Genomic DNA, 14,095 nt, shown 5'->3' with positions numbered 1-14,095 from the left:
TACACTCTATGGCAGGCACGACAGGAAGACGAATGAACACATTTCTAAAGAAATGGCAGAAACACTAGAGGAAGACCTCCAATCTGTAGTGGAATGGGGACAAAAATGGTTGGTCACGTTCAATGCCGCCAAGACTAAACTAGTTTCATTCAATAATTACAAGAAACCCTCTCTACCACCTATAGCAATGGCCAACGACTCTTTATCTGAGAGTACATCTTTCAAATTCCTTGGCCTAACGTTCACAGGAAACATGAGTTGGAACAATTACATCGAAGACATTGCCAGAGCCGCTGCAAGAAAGGTGGGCTCTCTCTACCGTGCTAGACAACTACTAACACCCGAAAGTATCCTGTACCTCTATAAGGCCACCATTCGTCCATGTATGGAGTATTACTGTCACATTTGGGCTGGTGCATCTGCTACTAGTCTCTCGCTTCTTGACAAGGTTCAAAAGAGAGTCGAAAACCTGATAGGCCCTGAACTGGCATCTAAGCTTCAGCCTCTGTCTCATCGACGAAATGTTGCATCCCTCTGCCTGTTCTAATAGTATTTTAGTGGAGAATGCTCTGACGAACTGCAATAACTTGTACCCCCACGACGTGAGCACCCTCGACAAACCCGACAGGCTGCTAAATCCCACCCCAACACTGTAGAGATCCCTAGATGTAAAAGATATTTCTACTCCAATAGTTTCTTCCCCAGAACCGCTAGACTTTGGAATTCCATTCCAGGTCCCTGCTTCCCCAACAGTACTGACGTGCAGAAGTTCAAGTGTAACGTGAACCGACATCTTGCTGCCCTAATCCCTACATAGTACCCCAGTAGTTGTTGCCCCTGATAGTAGCCCCCTACACAAAAGTGGTAATTTGCCTTGTTTGGGGTGAAAATATAATATAATATATATATATATACATATATATAAGTGAAAGTGTCTGTCTGTGTATCTGTGTATCTGTGTGTGTACATTTCCCTACGCAATAAATCCGTCAATGTTTAGTCTACAGACTCGAAATTAGATATACAGGGTACTGAGATTTGGGAAAATCAATGCGATCGGTTTTCGGCCAGAAATTAGGGGTCAAAGTTTAACGATTTGACCTTGGAGAACGCTACCAAACTTCTCCGACAATTTTAGGTCTAAACACTTGAAATTTTAGATATAGGTGTATTGGACATGGATCTAACTTAATAATTTGATTTGAGTTCAAAATAATAAATTTTAAGGGGTCATAATAGGGGTCAAAGTTTAAAAAAATTGACCCCTTCTTTTTTTTTCTTTTTTTTTTTTTTTTGCTCAACATACATCTCCAAACACACGGGCAACGCAGGGCACCCATGCTAATATATATATATATATATATATATATATATATATATATATATATATATATATATATATATATATATATATGCATAATATTTCTTTTGGAGTATCTTGTCGAACAATAAATTCTTGTAAATTATAATTTACAGTCTTTAATTGTTTTTTTGGTTTTTTTTCATTGCAGGCTCCATTTCCTATTTTGCTTGCATTACGCTTTATTATTTGTTTAGGATTACTATATAAGTAATTATAGTTATATTAGCTTTAATTTACAGAAGCTTTGTTTTATAAACTTAATTTTTACTACTTGATTATATATATATATATATATATATATATATATATATATATATATATATATATATATATATATATGTCTGTGTCTGTGTGTGCGGGTGTGTAGATGGTAAGGTTCATTAAAGAGTATTAAGAAAAATTAAAAATAAGACCCTTACTACACACACACACATATATATATATACATATTTGTCATCCACATACAGTACTGTTTCGTTGTATCTCAACTCGTCAGCACCGCTATATATATACACCTTTACCCAGCCGTGGATCGAACCTAAACCGCGGAGTTGACAGTCGGCTGTTCTAACCATCAGACCACGAATCAGTGCTGTAAATGTTTCTCCTATGACTACTCCATTTAATCACATAAATTATTAAAATATAAATTTTTGCGTAAACTTTCAGTATTTACTTTAGCAGTGCTCAATATATGGGTAGAGCTAAGTAGTAAGTTATAAAATATATATGACAATTAAGCTACAGAAGTCGTCAGGCTTCTGTCTGACGAATTCTTACGAGAATGAAACGCGGATTATTATGTGTAGCTTAATTGCCATATATATTTTTATAACTTACTATATATATATATATATATATATATATATATATATATATATATATATATATATATATATTAGTGGCCTTGAAGGCCACAGAGAAGTAAACGAAGCAAAAAAAAACCTAAGCAAAATTATTCCCAAAGCAGCAAAACTGAAACTATCATGTCAGGACACTATGTATACAAATGTAGGCACATTTACCATATTTTATATGTTTGAAAATATCGGTTGTATTTTACCAATTATCATAAAATCGTTATCATAAAATAGTTTTATAACTTTCAAAAAGCCTAGTTTCGTCTCATAGAACCAAAGATATGAGCACTTCAATATTCAATTTGGCTTCGAGTATATATATATATATATATATATATATATATATATATATATATTTCTGTAGATATATGTTTTCTTATAATATAAACCAATCCTTATTTAAGAAGTTCAATGTAATCACAGAGCAATATAGAGAATAAATAACAAAAATTGATATTCCAAAATTCAGAATGTTGACCATTTTATAATTTATTCCTTTAATTCTGTTGACTTATACAATTCTTGACAGTATATGTTTCGTAGCGCAAAATCAATCACTTAATTATTATATCAATCAGTGAATCTATTGTGCCCTTAACTCATCAGAAGAAATAGCAACAATCAATCCGTCAAAAGGAAATGAAGTGTGATTTGACATGATTTAAATCTGAAAATTGGAAGAGAAGCTGCATATACCTTCTTTTTTTTCCATTACGCCATTTTGAATTTAATCAAACAAAGTTATTAAACCCAACTATTCGTACTAACAATCTACATTAATTTATGAATATTCTACCAAAATATTCTTTTTAATAATTAGTAAATTTATTAATTCTAATTTGTGTATACATATTTAGGAAAATAACATGAATAAATTATAAACTATTATATATGCTTGTATGTACGAAACTAAACTTAAAAAAATAATCGACAGCTTTTTTAAGCTTAGTTTAGTTTCGTACATACAAACATGTATAATAGTTTATAATTTAGTAAAATCCAGTCCAGACCAAAATGATTTTCTAATCACAGGAGTACATACACTTCCGATTCAAAAGTCGTTTCCATAAATGAAATGTTACATTTAAATTCTCATCGGAACGTTTTACCTTATATTCCCCTGAAATTTTTTCTGTCTTCGTTAAAGATAGAAAAGCTATTTTCCAAGTTTGTTCGTTTTTCTTTTACCAAGATATCACTTCCTGAACGATTAATAATTTTAAGGTCTGATCATTTGTTTTTTATATTGAGGTATTTTCTTTCTTTGCCCCCATTTTCTATCGTTTTAAGACGTTACTACGTTCACCTCTCATTACGACTTTGTTTTTACGTGTCTCTGTTTTGCTAGACAATGGGAATTTCATGGCTTACACACCCACGATTAAAGCATATTTTCCCCTTGAAGTTCTATTTATATGCTTTGCGCCACACGCATTACATACGAGTATAACTTGTGCCAATTTGGTCAAGTCGGCCTTTAAAGTATTTCCTTATTCATATTTAAAAAGACGTTTTTTCAAAATAGAATTTTCATATGAAATGGAAAACTTATGGAAAAATATTGAAGCAAAAGTTCAAACTTGTGCCAATTTGGTCAAGTCGGCCTTTAAAGTATTTCCTTATTTATATTTAAAAAGATGTTTTTCAAAATAGAATTTTCATATGAAATGGAAAACTTATGGAAAAATATTGAAGCAAAAGTTCAAACTTGTGCCAATTTGGTCAAGTCGGCCTTTAAAGTATTTCCTTATTTATATTTAAAAAGATGTTTTTCAAAATAGAATTTTCATATGAAATGGAAAACTTATGGAAAAATATTGAAGCAAAAGTTCAAACTTGTGCCAATTTGGTCAAGTCGGCCTTTAAAGTATTTCCTTATTTATATTTAAAAAGATGTTTTTCAAAATAGAATTTTCATATGAAATGGAAAACTTATGGAAAAATATTGAAGCAAAAGTTCAAACTTGTGCCAATTTGGTCAAGTCGGCCTTTAAAGTATTTCCTTATTTATATTTAAAAAGACGTTTTTTCAAAATAGAATTTTCATATGAAATGGAAAACTTATGGAAAAATATTGAAGCAAAAGTTCAAACTTGTGCCAATTTGGTCAAGTCGGCCTTTAAAGTATTTCCTTATTTATATTTAAAAAGATGTTTTTCAAAATAGAATTTTCATATGAAATGGAAAACTTATGGAAAAATATTGAAGCAAAAGTTCAAACTTGTGCCAATTTGGTCAAGTCGGCCTTTAAAGTATTTCCTTATTTATATTTAAAAAGATGTTTTTCAAAATAGAATTTTCATATGAAATGGAAAAATATTGAAACAAAAGTTAAAACTCGTGCCAATTTGGTCAATTAGGTCTTTAAAGTGTTTCCTTATTTGTATTTGAAAAGACGTTTTCTTTATTTTAGTTTGACTTTTGCTTACAGTTTGCTTTCGTGATATGCGTTTCTCTCCAATACGATTATAATCTTTATATATATATATATATATATTTATTTTATATATATATATATATATATATATATATATATATATATATATATATATATATATATATATATATATATTAGAAACTGTTATTTCTCCGTTAACGTTTTGGATCTTTGTTCGATAACAGTAAAACTTCTTGATACGATTTCTTTGTCCTTGGATTAGTTAGACCTTGGATAAAAATTAGACATTTAATCAAATGTCTCAATTAGAATTATTGTTCTCTTGTTTTACGATATTTAAATACATATCGAGTTTATAAGAAAGTATTAATTGTTTCACTTAATGACGTCATCGCTTTTTGCGGGGGTGGGGGTGAGAAGGATTAAATACACGTATTTAGTTTTTCCTTCTGCTCCAAACTTTTGTAACAATATTTTTCTAGTCTGACCATTGTTCGCAACCTTTTTTAAATATTGTTTCAACCCCCCTGAAAATAAGTTAAGCAAATGTTTTATCAATATCAGGGTAGTATTTAAATTACGAAAGTGAATTTCAAATTCCTACAGCTGCCAAAAAATTGTCAAAACTGGTGATTTTGTGTTTCTAGATAATATGTCTTCCGAAAATGATTTATTATCATTTTGCGTGCTGTTTGAATAACTTTTCAAACTTTTCTTTTTGTTGCTGTTTGGATTGTTTTCATTGTTCCAATTGCTGCCGTAAATGGACACACAAACAGAATAAGAATAGAAATAAAGAAATAAAAATCCGGGTCGACATTTTTTTTTTCTTTTTCAACAAAAGCATTTATGGCCGTTATTTTCGGCGCCACTAAAAAAAACAAAAAATGTCTCTCGCTGCAACATTCCCATTTTAGCTTGGTCGCGTTTCTCTTTCTTTCCACAGCACGCCATGCACAACCGGCCAATTCTCGTGTGCGACTTCAAACGTCTATTTCTTTCCGACACCGTTTTTCTTTTTTTCCTCGCGCTGGCATTAGCCAGCCATTTCTCGCCTACGCATTTACACGTCCATTTTCTTTGACATCGACTTTCATTCTTCGCGAGCACGTGTTGCATTTTTCCTTCCACTTCTCGCGCACACTTCCTAATTCACATTTGCCATTTTTTTCTCTTACTACTGCTGCAAGCTATCCTGGGCTGCTGCCGATACTTTCTACGCGGTAACACGCATTATATTAAACTGGTTATTGTTGCTGTTCTTGGAATTGCTGTTGTAAAATTGCTAGAAGCAATTTGGTTAATTACAAAATCTGTTTGATGCGTACTAACGTATCCATAACGAAAAAATATTGTACAATTCATGTAAACAACAATTTTTTTATAAGTACAAATGAGAGGAAGGATAATTTCTTACTTTCTGTAAGCGTTGAAAATGAATGTTTTTTATACGTTTCTCGTTAATAAGTTTAGAAAAATTATGAGAAAAGAAATTAGTCACTTTAACGATAAGTTATTCTAACGGTTTTCGTTATATTTTTAACTTATGGCGTGATTCTGAATCGTTCTGAGTTATTTTTTTACTTGTGAGTTCGTTTCGAATCCCTCGTCGTTGTTTTTTTCTTTTTTTAAATTTTTTAAAATGTGACTTTTTTTTTATATATATTGAATCGCCACTAGTATATCACTTGACAGGGATATATTCGTTAGAATTAGCTGAGTTGTTTTTGCTGCTGTTTTGATAAATAGTCTGGCGAGTCTCCTTACAGAACGAGTGTTTGTGGTTGAAGCTGCTATTCCGAGCGTGATGCTTGTCGTGTACCTTTCAGTAGCAGGTAGGTTTACCAATAGGTATTTATGTCTTAACTAGACAATCATATTATAGTAAAAAGGATGAACGCAGATGTACTCATATTCATAACATCCCATTATCACTTACAAAAGTGTTCAACTCAAACAATGGAACGTATATAGTCATATGAAGGCAAATTGTTTCGTTGTATCACATTTTCCCAGTGTCACTAAACTAACACACGCCCCGACATATATATATATATATATATATATATATATATATATATATATATATAGATAGATAGATGTATATATATATGTATATATATAGATGTATATATATAGATGTATATATATAGATGTATATATATATATTTAGATGTATATATATAGATGTATATATATATAGATGTATATATATATAGATGTATATATAGATGTATATATATATATTTAGATGCATATATATAGATGTATATATATATAGATGTATATATATATATATATATATATATATATATATATATATATATATATGAGTGCATTGTTATATATAAATACGTACTAAGATCAAAAACAAGTATGTGTAGACATTTTTTAGGAAATTAGTCCAATTTTAGCCGTGTCTTTTTACCTAATCATTTTCATACCATTGATATTGATTTGAGATAGTCGGTAAACATTAAAACAGATCAAAGGAAAATAGATTTCCGACTTTCTTTACTTAATAAATGATTTCCAACATTATATATATAAGTATGCATACGTATATATAAATGCATATTAATACATATATATATATATATATATATATATATATATATATATATATATATATATATATATATATATATATATATATATATATAACTCCCGCTCAGGTTACATTCTAACTTTGTTAACGAAATATGAAAATGTTTTTGTTTGAAATATCAGTTCTCGACGGTAATTCTTGGCCTGAAGACGTAATCCCCCAACCGGGTGATTACAGAAACATGTATGCACATATGTAGCCATTACTGTTTGTATAAATAAATTTAATATACCTGATCTGTTCACTCATTGAGCACTCTTTGGTAGACACATGTTGTTTCATTGGATGTACTTCTAGGAAACTAAACTACTGGCTATATATATATATATATATATATATATATATATATATATATATATATATATATATATATATATACTAGCAGGGGTGCCCGGCGTTGCTCGGGTGTTTGGAGGTGTATGCTGTGCAAAAAAAGCAAGAAAACAAAAAAATGGTTAATTTTTTAAAACTTTGACCCCTATTATGACCCCTTAAAATTTATAGTTTCGGGCTCAAATCACTTTATTAAGTTAGATCCAGGTTCACGGAACCTATATCTAAAATTTCAAGTGTCTAGACCCAAAATTGTCGGAGGAGTTTGGTAGAGTTCTTAAAGGTCAAATCGTTGAAATTTGACCCCTTAACAGCCAAATTGCTGGCTGACACCCGTCACATCGATTTTCCCAAATCTCAGTACCCGGTATTTCAAATTTCGAGTCTATAGACTAAAAATTGACAGAGTTATTGCGTAGGGAAATGTACACAGACAGACAGACACACAGACACACAGACACACAGACAGACACGTTCACTTTTATAGATATATAGATATATATATACAGGTATTATTTTATGCACATAGAATGTTTCAATTACGTATAAAGTATATATATATATGTGTGTGTGTGTGTGTGTGTGTGTGTGTGTGTGTGTGTGTGTGTGTGATGCTTCGATTCCAATATTTTTCTCAACCGATACACTTACCGATTTCGATTATTTATAAATCACTAATTATTTAACTATATTTTTTCTCGATTACCGTAAGAGTACACGTTACATGTAGAGATATTTTCTCAAACGCAAAAACAAACTTGTGGGTGATGATCCACAGATTTTTAGTTTTATTCGTCGTTTAAAATGAAAAACATTTTTTTTTTTTACATTACTTCAAGCAGTGGAAGATTTTGTTTAAAATAAAATCAAATAAAAAAAGACAATCAAAAGCATCGTTTTTGATATGGGAAAATAGACACATTTTTTCCGATTCCAATACCGATACCGATTCCGATATTCCCAACAGTTCCGATTTTTTCAAATTCCTGATTCCGAGTAATCGTCCCAATATATATATATATATATATATATATATATATATATATATATATATATATATATATAGTAAGTTATAAAATATATATGGCGATTAAGCTACACTGAATATTCCGCGTTTCATCCTGAAGAGTCCTAGAGGGGATGAACCGCGGAATATTCAATGTAGCTTAATCGCCATATATATTTTATAACTTGCTAACTAACTCTACCTACGTATTGAACACTTTTGAAGTAAATACTTAAAGTTTACGCATAAATTTATACTTTCATATATAAATTTTGTGTGAGTAAATGAAGTAGTTATGCCATATATATATATATATATATATATATATATATATATATATATATATATATAATTTTAGTCATTCAATAAATGTAAACATTTATGAAATGAAATGGTTAAATTTCAGATCAAAAGATTTTTATTATTCTATGTAAGACAAAGAATACATTTGAAATTTATAACTCCTTATCCTATAGGATTTCGATGTCTACCATCTCTTCAGAGGAGAAAACATTAGCAAATAGTTATAATGGTTTACACCGTATTTGCTAAAGTCAGTGAGACATGGAAATCACAATTAAAAGTTGTTTAAGGATTTAAATGTCATAGAGTAAAAACTTATAATCAGAGGTTTCCATACCAGTTGATTGTTAGATAATTTTATTCTGAAGAGTGTATATATATGTGTGTGTGTGTGTGTGTGTGTGTGTGAGCACTTAGGTGCTTATATAATTTATAGGTGCTTAATTTCCCTTTATTCACATGTTAATTGCTGCTTGCTCAACAAAGGTACTTGTAACTGGATTTGAATCTCTCGACGCGTTTAATTCCTGCACTGATGATTGTGTCTGTAGATATATAAACAATTATTAATATTCATAATATATGGTCGTAAATCGGTCAGTAGTAAACTAAATAGTCTATAAGTGGATGAAAAACTATATATATATATATATATATATATATATATATATATATATATATATATATATATATTCCATTCCCCTTTTCCCCGTGCATACTCATACTTTCACAACACCGATGAAGACTGAAGGATCGGTCGAAAATTATGTACCTGCAAAAAAAGTTTTTTAATTTTTTTTAATAATATTATTTTGTATTCCTGCACGTCACCAATTGAAAACGAATAAAAAAAGTTATAAGCTTTTATACATTTCGTATTCTTTTTTATACATTTCCATTCATATATATATATATATATAAATATATATATATATATATATATATATATATATATATATATATATATAATGAAGAGATGGCTTAATATATATAATGAAGAGATGGCTTAAATTCATGATTAAAAACGATTAAAATAAAGTCAACGGGGGTGAAGAAAAGAGAAGAAAAACACGAGGGAGTCAGCTAACCGGTTTCGCCCTCGCTTTATCAAAGTTGTATCGAGCGATTTGCTTGGGAAAAAAAACGAATGGGAATCGAAAATATGTACAAGTAACATAATCAGATATAAGTAATTTTACAATAAGTTTCCACACTTTCAAATTATGCAGGTCGGTAAAAACTGCACCTTTTAATGCGTTTAGTAAAGTTGCATGAAGTATATCGCTTTTTTAAAAATTATTTCTCAGCTGTTAATTATATTGCGTGATTGCCGGACTTTGTCATCGATTGAGTTTCTCTGATTGTTTCAATGAAAGACAACACAGGTATGTAAGTATAGGTAGATATTTATTTTAACGGTGAAATTTACCGTTACTAAAGTGTAAACGCTTAAAAACTAATAATAATAATAATAATAAATAAAAAATAAATAAAAATGTTGCGTGGACAGAGTGCACTTGTTTGTGATCTCCAACTTTTTTGGTTATTTGAAAATCGGAACTGGGAGCATATATATATATATATGGAATTGCGTGAGCGTACAAAGAATTCCCAGCGGTCTTTTGGAAACTTACAGACTGAACCATCAGTTGAAAGAGCTGTAATTTCTTGGCACGCACACATACACACACACACCTGATAAACATGAACATCAAAGGGAACCTCGCACCCTTCTTCCGAAATTTGTCCGTTCCTCGGGTCCCAGGTGATTCAGATGCACAAAAATGTAAACAACAAAAGTTTATCAGGTGAAAAAGAAAACCGATAAAACCTTTGATCTTGCACTGAAAGCTGAAATGTCAAGCTGATGCCAACACACTCCCCCCACCCATCCACCCAAATGAAATAAAAACGAAGCATAGGTTTTAAATGTGTCTAGTAGCACCCTCTGCTATCATCGGAATCGGCCAGTAGTTCAACAGTGTGTTTGTAAACTGTGCATATATTTCTTTTATATAAGATGTTGTTTGTGTGTATGTGCGTATATTTGTATGTCTCGTTAAAATGCCCAACACAACTAAACAAAGGCCCATAACGTTGATATATTTTTTATCGGCGTTGCACCGGATGCTTAATATAAAGCCTTTAGCAAAAAAAGAAAATTATTCATTAGAGGTCAACTGGGCAAGAATTTGTTAGGGGTGGGGCGGTTTCTTTTCTGATTTGTTAATGAAGAAATTTTCAAAAATCTACGTTCCAACTTTTCAGAGGTTCAAACTCTATTACAGGAGACTAAACCAAATCTATTATTCCTAAGTGAGACTGGCATTGGACGAACTTCTTCCCTAGATGAGTTCGTAATTAGAGAATACTTTAACTTAACCTCTAAATCCGACCCCCCCCAAGATCGCCATGGGCATGGAGTATGTGTCTTCATTAAATACGAATTTCCATGTTAGAAGGACATCTCTAGAGAAGATCCTAATTTACCTTACATGTGCTTCTGAGTTGCACTTGTTCACACTACTGCGTTTATATCTGCACTCGATCGCCACCATAACAGTGGAATTACTATCTTTAATAGCATAACTGAGAAAATTAACCATGTCCTGTCTGCGTACCCCTAAGCTAACATCAACGTCTGTGGGGGCGTCAATGTTTACAACGTGGAATGTTTAACCCACTCAAACAAGACCGATGACGAGGGGAGGTTCTGCCACGATTTCTCCATTGCTTATGACCTCACTCAGATTGTCCAAGAACCCACCCGCGTTCCCGACAGTATGCAAGTCTCCTAGACCTCTTTCTCACAACTTGCCCTGAGCTATGCTCATCTTCCGTTTAGTCTCCATTAGGATCTCCCGACTACTCTGTTGTATCAGTTAAGATAAAAACAAAATGTAATCGGTCGTCAGACATACCTTTCTATCGTACTGTATATTGATACTTTATGGCTGACTGGGATAGCTTCCGTACATTTATATCAGACCTACCTTTACGTGCCATGTTTATAAAGGATGTGTCCTGACAGAATGGTTAACTGTAGGTATAGAGGCTTCCTCTCTAGGGCAATTGGTCTTGACATATCAAAGGCCTTTGATAAGGCATGGCATAAAGGTCTACTTCATAAGATCTCCAGTCATGGTATAGCTGGAAATGTCTTTTCAATTATTAAATCATTTCTCTCTGATAGGTTCTCAAGAGTAGTGGTTGATGGGCAGAAATCCAAAGATCTCAGTATTAATGCTGTATCCCTCAGGGGTCCATCCTGGATCCAACTCTTCCTGATCTACAACAATGATCTTTTAAACCACATCCTTAGATCATTCTAGACATTTATGCTGACGACACTACCATCTATCGTAGCAATTCGAAGACCGTAAACGACTAAGTTCTCTCTGACTCTCTGTCCTCTGATCTTGAGCACGTAATACAATGGGGGGAAGTAGCTGGTTATTTTTAATGCATCAAAAATCAAGCTTGTATCTTTACATAATCAACGCTCTGTGGCCCAGCTACCATCAATCGAAATTAATGGCTACCGTCTTGGGAAGGCTTCATGTTTTGACAAGCTTCTGGGCTTGATCTTTACTCCCGATCTGAAATGGAACACTTATATCAAAACAATTGTCAAAGTCGCTGGAAAAATGGCGGGATCCTTCTATTGCTCCAGTAGATATCTCCCTCCTGATGCAATTCTCTACCTATATAAAAGCCAGGTATGGTCAACGATGGAGTACTGTTGCCACATCTGGGCAAGAGCTGCTAGGAGCAGCTTATCCTGCCTTGAGAGACTTCAAAATAGACTTCGTGGCTTAGTGAAGGATGCCCTTTTCTCTTCCCTGCAACCTCTTTCCCACGTAGCGAGCCTGTCTCTGCTTTATTATTACCTTCATGGCAGGTGCTCATCTGAACTTCAATCTATGGTCACCCCCCTCGCCAGACTTTCACGAAAAACACTCGTCTAGCCAGAACCACTATCAACAATTTCCCACACTCTTTATCTGTGCCTAAACCTAAACGCAGATTACACGAACAGAGCTTCTTTCTTAGAACTACTTGCCTGTGGAACTCTATCCCGTTTGCCTGCTTTCCAGCTGACTACAATCTGATTGTCTTCAAGTTCAACGTGAACAAGTCTTTATTGAACCGTCCCCTTAAGTAATGCAAGTTACAAAATTCCCACTAATGTCTACTACGCTAAAATCACAATGACTACTTTATATCCATTAATCCTTATCCTCGAGTGACCTCTGGGCCTTGATAAGTGGTGACCCCTCCCCCCATGTAAAAAATAAATAAATAAATAAAATAATATGTTTATGTCGTAATTTTAAAAAAAAAACTGCTGAGTTATTCCTCAAAATCCTTCGGAAATGACATAATTTCTTTGCAAGCACTGTAGCATAGTACACACCAACACACCACACCAACATAATACATAACACACAACACCAACACACCACACCAACACAATACACAACACCAACACACCACACCAACACAATACACAACACCAACACCAACACACCACACCAACACACCACACCAACACAATACAAAACACACAACACCAACACACCACACCAACACAATACACAACACCAACACACCACACCGACACAACACACCTCAGTCGCAAACCGAAAAAGGAGTAAAAAAGAACTTCACGCGTTTTCTTTGTAACAACGGCGCTTATTTTCTCATTGTTACGGCTGTAACGTCAGTCACGTGATCTCAAACGTTCTTTCATTTCAATGCTTCACGTCTCTCACGTTATCTCGATTTTATACACGTCTCTCCAGTGATTATTCCCTTTCTTCTTTTTATAATCTTTTTTTTTTCTTTATCGGTGACGTCATTTCGGATGCCTTTGCACATAACTTTTCGCGCCATGTTACAACGCAGGTAGAAGAGAGGAAGGAGAGAAACTCGATAAGGTTGAGTTTAGAAATTAACTAAAGGCCTCATTAATTTGTATTTGTTGCTATCATTTCAAGTTCAAAATGATAATAATCAACTTCAAAATGGACTTATTCTAAAGTTAAAAAATTAATCAACCTCAAAATAAAAAAATAATCAACTTCTAAATGAAACACTCAACTTCAAAATGGATTAATCAAATTCAAATTGAGATATTTTTAGTAAACTGATAATTCTTTTTTCAATTAACTTATCCCATAAGTATGGAAATTGGCTGGTTGTGTTCATTATATATATATAT

Source organism: Euprymna scolopes, chromosome 26 (assembly GCF_053919585.1).
Source record: "Euprymna scolopes isolate OS-2025 chromosome 26, ASM5391958v1, whole genome shotgun sequence".
Lineage (NCBI taxonomy): Eukaryota > Metazoa > Mollusca > Cephalopoda > Sepiida > Sepiolidae > Euprymna > Euprymna scolopes.
The sequence above is the reverse complement of the archived record's forward strand: the minus strand, read 5'-3'. Positions refer to the sequence as shown.